This window comes from Aricia agestis, chromosome 6, assembly GCF_905147365.1.
Source record: "Aricia agestis chromosome 6, ilAriAges1.1, whole genome shotgun sequence".
Lineage (NCBI taxonomy): Eukaryota > Metazoa > Arthropoda > Insecta > Lepidoptera > Lycaenidae > Aricia > Aricia agestis.
In genome coordinates this window covers 2,461,615-2,471,052 of record NC_056411.1, presented here as the reverse complement: position 1 = coordinate 2,471,052, position 9,438 = coordinate 2,461,615, and the positions used below count along the sequence as shown (strand labels likewise).

At 35.7% G+C, this 9,438-nt stretch overlaps 1 protein-coding gene across 1 annotated transcript in view; it reads left to right on the top strand.

Moving 5' to 3' along the window:
• Positions 1-1,085: 1,085 nt before the first annotated feature.
• LOC121727992 (pikachurin) overlaps positions 1,086-9,438 on the top strand; it is a 145,512-nt gene continuing 137,159 nt past the window's right edge. Inside the window, exon 1 of the mRNA XM_042116076.1 lies at positions 1,086-1,162. The gene's annotated coding sequence lies outside the window, so the exon portion shown is untranslated. The remainder of the gene's footprint in view (positions 1,163-9,438) is intronic.

Below are 9,438 nucleotides of genomic sequence, written 5' to 3'. Positions count from 1 at the left end.
AATCTAATTTAAAACACTATTTCATGAGGTTATTTCCTATGAAAAGTGTGTGCTACTTAAATTTTGTTTTCTTTTTGCAAAATTTAAAACCCATTGAAGAAAAAAAAATCCACAATATTTTCCTTTGTTGCAAGGCCTTTGTAATAAATGTTATTGATTACCCTAAGCGTATAAGCTGAGTAAATCTTAATTGTCATTTATTTGGCGTTAAAGTGTAATAAAGGTTTGTGATAACGAAGGGAATATCCTGCGAAGTAATAAGTAACACTTGGCTGTTGTAGTGGTGCCTCGTACGCTAAGGGTGACTAAGGCTGTGTTATAATGCTGGTTTTTATCTGCCAAATAAAAAAAAAAGCTTCTATATTAGTTGCAAATAGTTGCAATGGACACAGCCGTGTTGCTATGAGTTTTAAAAGTGACATGTTCGAAGTTCAAGATGTGCCAAATCCTTTTAGGTGTAAAAGAGACAACCAATGTTATAACAGAGTAGATGTCTTGATCTGGTTATAAGATCAAGACTGGTGTAATGTTTGCATGTAGGTTACTTGGTGCAGTTTTTAAATATTGAAACGCGAATTCCTTCTTTTGCATATCATTTTCGCCTCCATACTAATAGAGGTAGTTTCATGGTTTCATCCGTTCATAGCTGTAAATTTGAATCTCTACAAGGCATACAAGGTAAAAAAACTTTGTCAGGATTCTCAATCAAGGATGTATACCAACGATAAAGCGTACATCCAATGATTTAAGCTTTTAGCTCAAGCTTGCTTTTCTGAGGTGTGAACTGCTTCTGATAGGTATGTTACGAAGTAATCAGATTAGCTATCAGAAGTCGTCGTAAGAGTCCATAAAAATAAACCTGAGTGATTTTATACGAAGTTTTTTTACGTCTGTTTTATTCAACAATTCGAGACCTACATACGCCGATGCCTCACCTTCATACCAGGCGACCCGCATTAGCCATCAAAAATTTTCACGAGCGTTTCGCGTGATCAATTTGGTAATGAACAATAGGGAAGGACCTTAAGGCGTGAGGGCGCATGCGCGGGGTGCCTGGCGGACTGTCATGGCCGCTCAGTCCGCGTATTGACGCCGCGCCGCGAGCTTCCGTCTGTGTAGTGCAGTGTTGTGTGCCTAGAGCTGGTTCAAACCGGACCTAGACGTGAGTAATCATCACTATCAATAATTCAGCAACGGATTTCGTGGAAATCGATTAGTTTTTACTTGCGGTACTTTTCCCCGGGGAGATTTCAACGTATTAACACGTACACGGGGATGATTTTTTGTGTCTTTGTTATATTGCGACTATATTTGTTTTTAGATTGGTTTAAGATAATTTGATGTTGACTGTACAAATTCAGTTGTAGTTTGTCAGAAAAACTCTAGTTACTTCAAATACGAATAACTGTTTAACTAGAATTAAAACCTTATATATTACCTTACATATTTTAATATTCATTGGTACCTACTAAAAGGTACATATCGAAGTATTAATGGATACAATAATTGTTTAAAATCTTGAAAGTGCTACTAAGCAAGCTCTTCATTTGTGGACTATATCCAAGCAAATTAATTAAAGAAGAACCCCGAAAAATACCAAATGCCGAAAAATCATAGTAGTAGTAAGCCCTCAATAGCTGCAGAAAAAATCATAGATCATAGCATAGCATGTAACATATCATATCATAGCATATAGATCATATTATCATAGCATAGCATATTCTCAGTACAGAAGAAAATATATACCAAGGTAATCTGGCGGCACAGGCGTATCCCCGCCAAGACGATCTACAGGAAACGTAAGAGTACTTTCAGACTATCATTTTCTTCAGGCGTTTTATGATTTTTCTAACCCTCACATCTATCAAATCTAAACAAATGATTGAGACATGTTTGTGAGACATTTCAATGTAATTTTGAGAGTGTGATAGTGAAACTTGACATAATAGTCTTCGGAGTAAAGAGTAGCTTGGTCTTGTGGTTTCATTTCTTGAAAAAATAAATACAGAATATGAATGAATCATGAATATGTTAACTGACATTGTTTGTACGAGGTTTGTACCATGATAATCCTTGTCTATTTGAGAAGCTGGTCTACCTACCTCCTTGAGATGTTAAATTGACAGCCAGTCATTGATTGCCAGTTGTATCATTTCACATTTAACATTTCTGGGTAGCATTTAACTAACAAAAAAAATTAAGTCTACATGCAACAAAATTTACTAGACATATCGCCCTCCTTGGTTTTCAATTAAAAATAATATTTGGCCGTGTCTGCAAAAGCTATTAGAAACTAATTTGGAAAGCAATTAGGACTGTTCCTAATTGACTGAAGATTAATGAGTCTATAGGTTAAAATAAGTTATTGCTCAATGCTCGCAAACGCGTTGAAATGCGAGCGCTACCAACATGCTTTACAAATTATTTTCTAACTATACTTGGCGTGTAATTTTTAACATTTTTTATGAATTCAATTTTCTGTGTTGTTTATTTGTTTTTAGTATTTGACTAGAAATGCTGAGGATGAAGTCGGAGAATAACAATTTATTATCAAATATAATCATTTATTTCGGGCACCAGAGGCCCATAAAACAAATACCTTAAATCTAACATGCATATTTTATATATACTTAAAAAACTAACACTGTCACGTTTTGCCGGCGACATGACTCGTTTCGTTCCGGAGTCTCCCCCGGAACCTCCGATAGACCACATCCATCGGCCAGAAAGTCGACAGAAGATTCACCACAAAGGAGCTAAAGTTAACCTTGTGGCAAAACTGCAGACGCTCGACCTTCAGGCGCAGTGACGTCTTCTTCTGGATGTAGTCCACGACGTCCTCGACCTCCATGGACCATGGCATCAAAAAAAAGTCCGCCGTGCAAAAAACTGCTGTAGCTATTAATACGTTAATATGAAATCTTCTTAGCCGTGATAGTTTTCTTTTTAAATTCAGCATATTTCCTACTTCCGGGAATTTCTTCACATTTCCAGAAGCCACCGTTTAGCTAGTAGAAGGGAAGGACACTGCATGGACTCTAACGATTTTTTCCAGTTTAAAACTTAATATTTCACAAACGGATCCATAAATCGGAAAATGAACTAGAATACTCATAATATTTTTAAAAAACCTTTCCAACGACGATGGGGTGGACGTGAAAAAAAATTCTTCCCCGCTTGATGTGTCGGGAAGGTAGACGTGGGAGAGCCATGCTTCGGCACGAATGGGTCGGCTCGACCGGAGAAATACCACGTTCTCACAGAAAACCAGCGTGAAACAGCACTTGCGCTGTGTTTCGCCGAGTGAGTGAGTTTACCGGAGGCCCAATCCCCTACCCTATTTCCTTCCATACCCTCCCCTATTCCCTTCCCATTCCTACCCTACCCCATTACCCTATTCCCTCTTAAAAGGCTGGCAACGTACCTGCAGCTCTTCTGATGCTGCGAGTGTCCATGGGCGACGGAAGTTGCTTTCCATCAGGTGACCCGTTTGCTCGTTTGCCCCCTTATTTCATAAAAAAAAAATCATTAAAAATATATTTTTTTAAGATTTCATGAACCATTTTCTCATTTTAATGGCATCATTAATATTATTATGTGCATTCATACCAAATTACAGTTTTGTAGGTCCTATAGTCTCTGAGCAAAACCGTGGACAGATGGACAGATAGATAGACGGACGGAAGGTCGTCGGAAGGATGGATAGACCGAAACTATAAGGGTTCCTTGTTGACTACGGAACCCTAAAAATGGAGTACATACCTACATGGAAGTTACGATTACATTGAAAACTGAATTTACACTTTATAGAAAAATCAAGCAAACTGCAACGATTTCATAGTCCTGCAAAAGCAAAATACACCTTTAATATTCATTAGCGTGGTAATGTTATCGTGAGCCATTGTCAAACGCACTTGGCAGCCAGCCAGCATACGGGACGTGCAGGTTTCTGCCTCGTGAGTCGTTTCAATGTATTCATTGAAATACTTGGAGGATTTTCAACGTGGCTGTAGAAGAGTTTTTTCTTATACAGTGTAGCGGACTTGAGTTTGGTGTTATGCGAGAGATAAACAGCTGCACTCAGAGACATTTAATGATGACTACCCGTCCCGGCAAATGTTGTTTTGCCATAAAATGATTTTCCTGCTTTTCTCTTGAAGTTTTTTCTGAATTTTTTTTCTATAGACCTCACGGGGCTCCGAGACATTTCCAACGAATGCAAAACCGTGGAAATCGGTTCGTGCGTTCTGGAGTTATAGCGTCACGAAAGGAAAACCCGACTTATTTTTATATATTTTATAACAGATAACAGATAATGTGTGGGGCTTATGTCAAAATTTTCATTTATTTACAATTTAAAAGTAAGTACAGCGGGGCTAAAACAGTCGCTTAGAGACTCATATTATGATAAAAATTGAATCATATTATATGATTTAGATTATTTAGTTGACACAACTCTTTTATTTTGTTATGTGCATGTTGTGTTCACTTCCTAGAGAGATACATTCCTTAGTATTAGTCATTTTTATACTCTATTATTTATAACTGCATGTATTGTGAATTGTATCCTGTTTTGTGAACCTAATAAAAAAAAAATCAATTTTTAAAAATCGCAAAATGGTCACTCTGCTTGCAATTCATGTCTAGTAATTCGTACTAATTTGACATTCATCAGTTTGACTTAAGACTGCAGTCTCTCAAGTAAGCACTTGCTCTAATGGAGATAAATATAATCTAAAACACCAACGTAACTAGGAAGTACTAAAACCTAACAACTTACAACTTGTACTGAGAACTTAGGGGGTTGTCCGAAGTCTTCAAAGTTTCTTTGATCTTACCTCTAGACTCTAGTTATGTTAGTAAGAGTCAACAACAATATAATATGTTACTTATACTTCAATATTTGTCTATCATTTTCATGTTATAAAACTAGATTTTACCCGTAACTTTATTCATACAAAATTACATTGGAAACTGTAGGTCATTATATTTTTTTAAACTATCCTAGGTTTTTTTTCTGAATTAAAGGTATTATATATATTTTCTGAATTAAAGGTATAGGGGTTTAAATGTAAAGACATAACACACTTTTGCATTTATTTTATCAGTAGAATAAAAGTATGAACAATAAACTTTTGTAAGTTTTTCAATACTCATTACGTACAAGATGGCGTGGTATTTTTATAGGGCGGCCTAGTTCCGCGAAGACATTTAGCTCCACAAAACGCTCACCCACATCCCGGAGGCTTCTACAGAAACGCTTACTGAAATTCTAAACCTAAAGAAGTATTACACGTACAGAATAAGGCTGCATTTCCACCGGAGCTGTGTTGCGACTTTACGGGGAATGTACTTTCGATAACCAATAGAATTACTGCATTTACTGGATTTAACCAATAGAATCACTGAATTTACGCGATCTGACGTAGTGATTCTGTTGGGTTCTTAAAAACATTTTCCTAGGAACGCAGCCTTATAATTGAAAAAAATCCTTTAAAATCATTTTAAGGGATTTTTTGGGCGAATACTAGAACTTAAACTAGCACTAGTAGAATTGTATGTCCACTACATATTAATAATTGTGTGACAGCTAATTCTAAAAACTGGTAAGTTTTGTTTCCAGTCACTATCCTAACGGTCAATAATAAACTTATCTTAGTCAATATTAATTCTTTGCCACAGCTAGATCAATCTTTTGGTGGCGGGCGTCAGATTTAGCCGTTGACCTTTGGTAATAAAACCCCAGACATCCACGATAAAGTAAACTGAGATCAGCCAAATCCTTCGGGGCCTCGCACCGACGTATCACAAGGAAAAATATATATTTATCCATCCAAGTTTCACATGCTCCTACGAAAAGGATATGTTTACATGATGAGATTTATATAACGGTAAATATCGAACTGTAACAAAACCTCGTGACCGTCCCACGTCGTAGTAAAGTTGCAAAGTCTGCCTGTACTTAAACAATGTAGAAAAACAATAAAGAAAGAAAGAAAACGCGTGCACGTTAACGTACTATACGAAGAGAGCAAGTGTCAACTACTAAAGAGAAAGACAGAAGAGAGACAGTGAGAGAAGATAACTTTTACTAACAATATATAGTACCTACTAGGCGCACATGAATGTATAGGAGGTATAAAAGTGGTGCACAACAACCCCTATCCATTAGGGTCGAAGACGGACGAAAGTTTCTCTTTCAAATAACTTTAGGGCGCCTTTTGTACTTGAAGGGCTCTCGTGTATCTAATAACGTTCTCAGACGGAGCTCGAAACAAGAACGAAATGCCTAATGTCTGCTTTTTATCAGCATTCTATAATTATAAACTCTCGAATTTGCGTAAAACAAGACGTGTGATATTTTCATATCTTTAGAAGCAACTACATGACGCCCGCAACTCCGTTGTGCAAAAAGTCGTTTATCGCATACATTTTTCAGCAAAAAAACTATCTTATGACCTTTCCCTAGACTTAAAGTATCTGCGTACCAAATTTCATCAAAATCGGTTCAGGGATTTAAAAGCGTGAAGAAGTGACATACACTTTCGCATTTACAATATTAGTATGGTTATGGATGTTAGTTAAATGTAATCTGTAAATTGAAGATGAATATAGAAAATAAGTTATAAAATAAAATGTATTTAGCCTCGTAAAACATGCTGTAATAATGTTACTTGGGACTACAGTGTGAGTGGGCGTGCTCTATAAAACTATTATTTATTTAATTTAACCTCCAGACGAGTATAATAGGACATCAACATTTACTCTACACTAAATCCTATAGTAACTGAACGATAAAAGTAAAAAAAAACACACATACATACGCACACAACACACACACACACACACACACACACACACACACACACACACACACACACACACACACACACACACACACACACACACACACACACACACACACACACACACATACACACACACACACACTAAGACTAACTTTTAACACCTCTCTGTTTTCGTCGAGGATTAAGAATTTGTAGCGACATAAGTTGTTGTCAAAAATTAATATTAAATGTCGTCTGAAATTCCGTTTAACCACCAAAATTGAAGTAAATATTTAAAAGGAGAGTTGTTTTTCATTTTCAGTGACAAACTTCCGAAAGCAATTGCTTTAATTGCGACGTTAAAGTTAGTGTTTGAAGACAAGAGTGGATATAGTGGGTAGCTCACATTTTGAAAACTAACGCTTTTAATAAATGGAGGCTTTAGTACCGGGAAAAAGATTTGAAATCAAAATAATGTGGATTCTATGTAGGACTAGATATATTTACTAGATGATGAAGTAGGTAAGTTACAAGGTTTGTTCAAATTATAAGGGGAAAAAATTAGTAATTGTCCTTGTGTTGTAATATGTTAGTTACCCACTTCATTAATTCACGTCTTCGTTTACACTTGAAGAACGCCAGGAACGGAACTAATATTTTACGCTTCACGTAGTCACAAAACTGCGGCTTTTGACTTACGTGGTTGTCAATTGTCATTATAAAATTTAAACTGTCGTATTGTTTAAATTTTATTGCACGAAAGACTAGTGACTTTGACCTATAATATAAAGTTATGTGGCTCTTCTCATTGACTATAATTTATATTTTGCCGGACTTTTAAGCCTACCTTGCATAAAATTATAGTGCTATAATACTTAGATAATAGTCACAAGTTATGACATAATATTATGACCTTACGATTATGATGTTGGCAGTAAAAGAAAAATATATCATTTGCTTTTGCCCGAGTTAAGAAGTATTATTATATACAATCTTTCATCCCCTATTTTATCCTCTTAGGGGTGGAATTTAACAAAATCCTTTCTTAACGGATGCCTACGTCATAACAATATCTACCTGCATTCCAAATTTCAGCCCGATCCGTCCAGTGGTTTGGGCTGTGCGTTGATAGATCACTATGTCAGTCAGCCACCTTTGAGTTATATACTATATATTTAAGATTAAAAAACAACTGAACATCTATAGAATCGGTTTAATTCTATGCTTTTTAACGTAATGAAAAGATTATGATGCGCTCTATCGGTATTATTTTCTGTTAATACAAAAGCTCTGGCTTACTGTTGATAGTGCTACTGTGCAGTATTAGTGACAGTATTCAGTAATCAGCATTAATTGTTTAGGGGTATTTGTTCCGTATAATGGAGACAATTATACAAATTGTGTATAATAGGAATTGTTTATTCATATTGTGTTATCATTAACAACATTTCACTGGGTAAGAATCCTTTTTAGGGTGTTGTACTCGTCTCACATGGTATGAATGACCCTACTGTTCTTCTGTCGCTAGTCTGTGAATAATGAATTAATTAACGTAAAAATATGAGATTTTATTTTTTGAATTTGGCTTAGAAAAAACGTTTTCTTTGTTAATGTTTTTTGCTATTTGGTAAGATAGCACTTAGATAGTCTGAGGAGCGTCTGTTCAAAAAGGGACATTTCTAAGTTACGCGGGCGAAGCCGCGCGGAACATCTATTCATAATAAAAACGTTGAACGATCCAAAACGTTTGAACAGACGCTCCTCGTCTTTTGTCTGCAGTTTACCTTTATTGCTATTTGCTTCCTACGGTCGAAATGCCAGTTATTTAGTTTTCAATATTTGTTAATACTTTTCTCGTAGCTCGCCTACGAAAGTTCTACGATAGGCCTAGGAAAGGTAGGAAAGGTAAATTCTACGAAAGAACCTTATCACAAAAGTAGTACTCAATCATGATATTTATATGAATTCGTGTAAAATCATACTAATATTATTATGGAATTATAGAGTAGAACACATTACAATATCGTATTGTGTATATATTGTGTATATCCTATTAACAAGCCTTTGATGCATAAAATATTACCTTTGATTGTAGTAAGTTCATACTGTACGTTCAAAGACTTTTTACCTTTGAATCACCCTTATTTCAACCTCACATAAGGACTGTTTTCATCGGAGTTAATATGAACGTATGAGGTGAAGGGTTCCACTTCCGCGTCATCTGCCCGGTGTCGCCTTACAGAAGCCTTAGTCCGTACAGTGTTAATAAGTTTCTACGAAAATATCACATAAGGGGCCTTATGTGGTTGACATAAGGTCCTGTTAGGGGTATTGATGATTCACGATAGCGTGGTGTACTTTATTGCTTGATTACAAAAAGTTCTTAGTAAATAAATAAAAAGTCAGCTTATTACCATACCTTTTGAATTTTGATATGAAATGGACTATAAGTTAAATTACTTAAGTTTAAAAAATATACAAAAAGTAACTCTTTATAACTGCTGCTTCTTTTGCAGTGGAGAGATATTACAATTTACACACCCTAAATTATTATCACTTTGTTATGTTACATCCTAAATACTAAACAGCGCGGAAGGAAATTTTGTCAATTCTTAGAAACAGAATATTAAACTCGTAACGCTCTTTAACA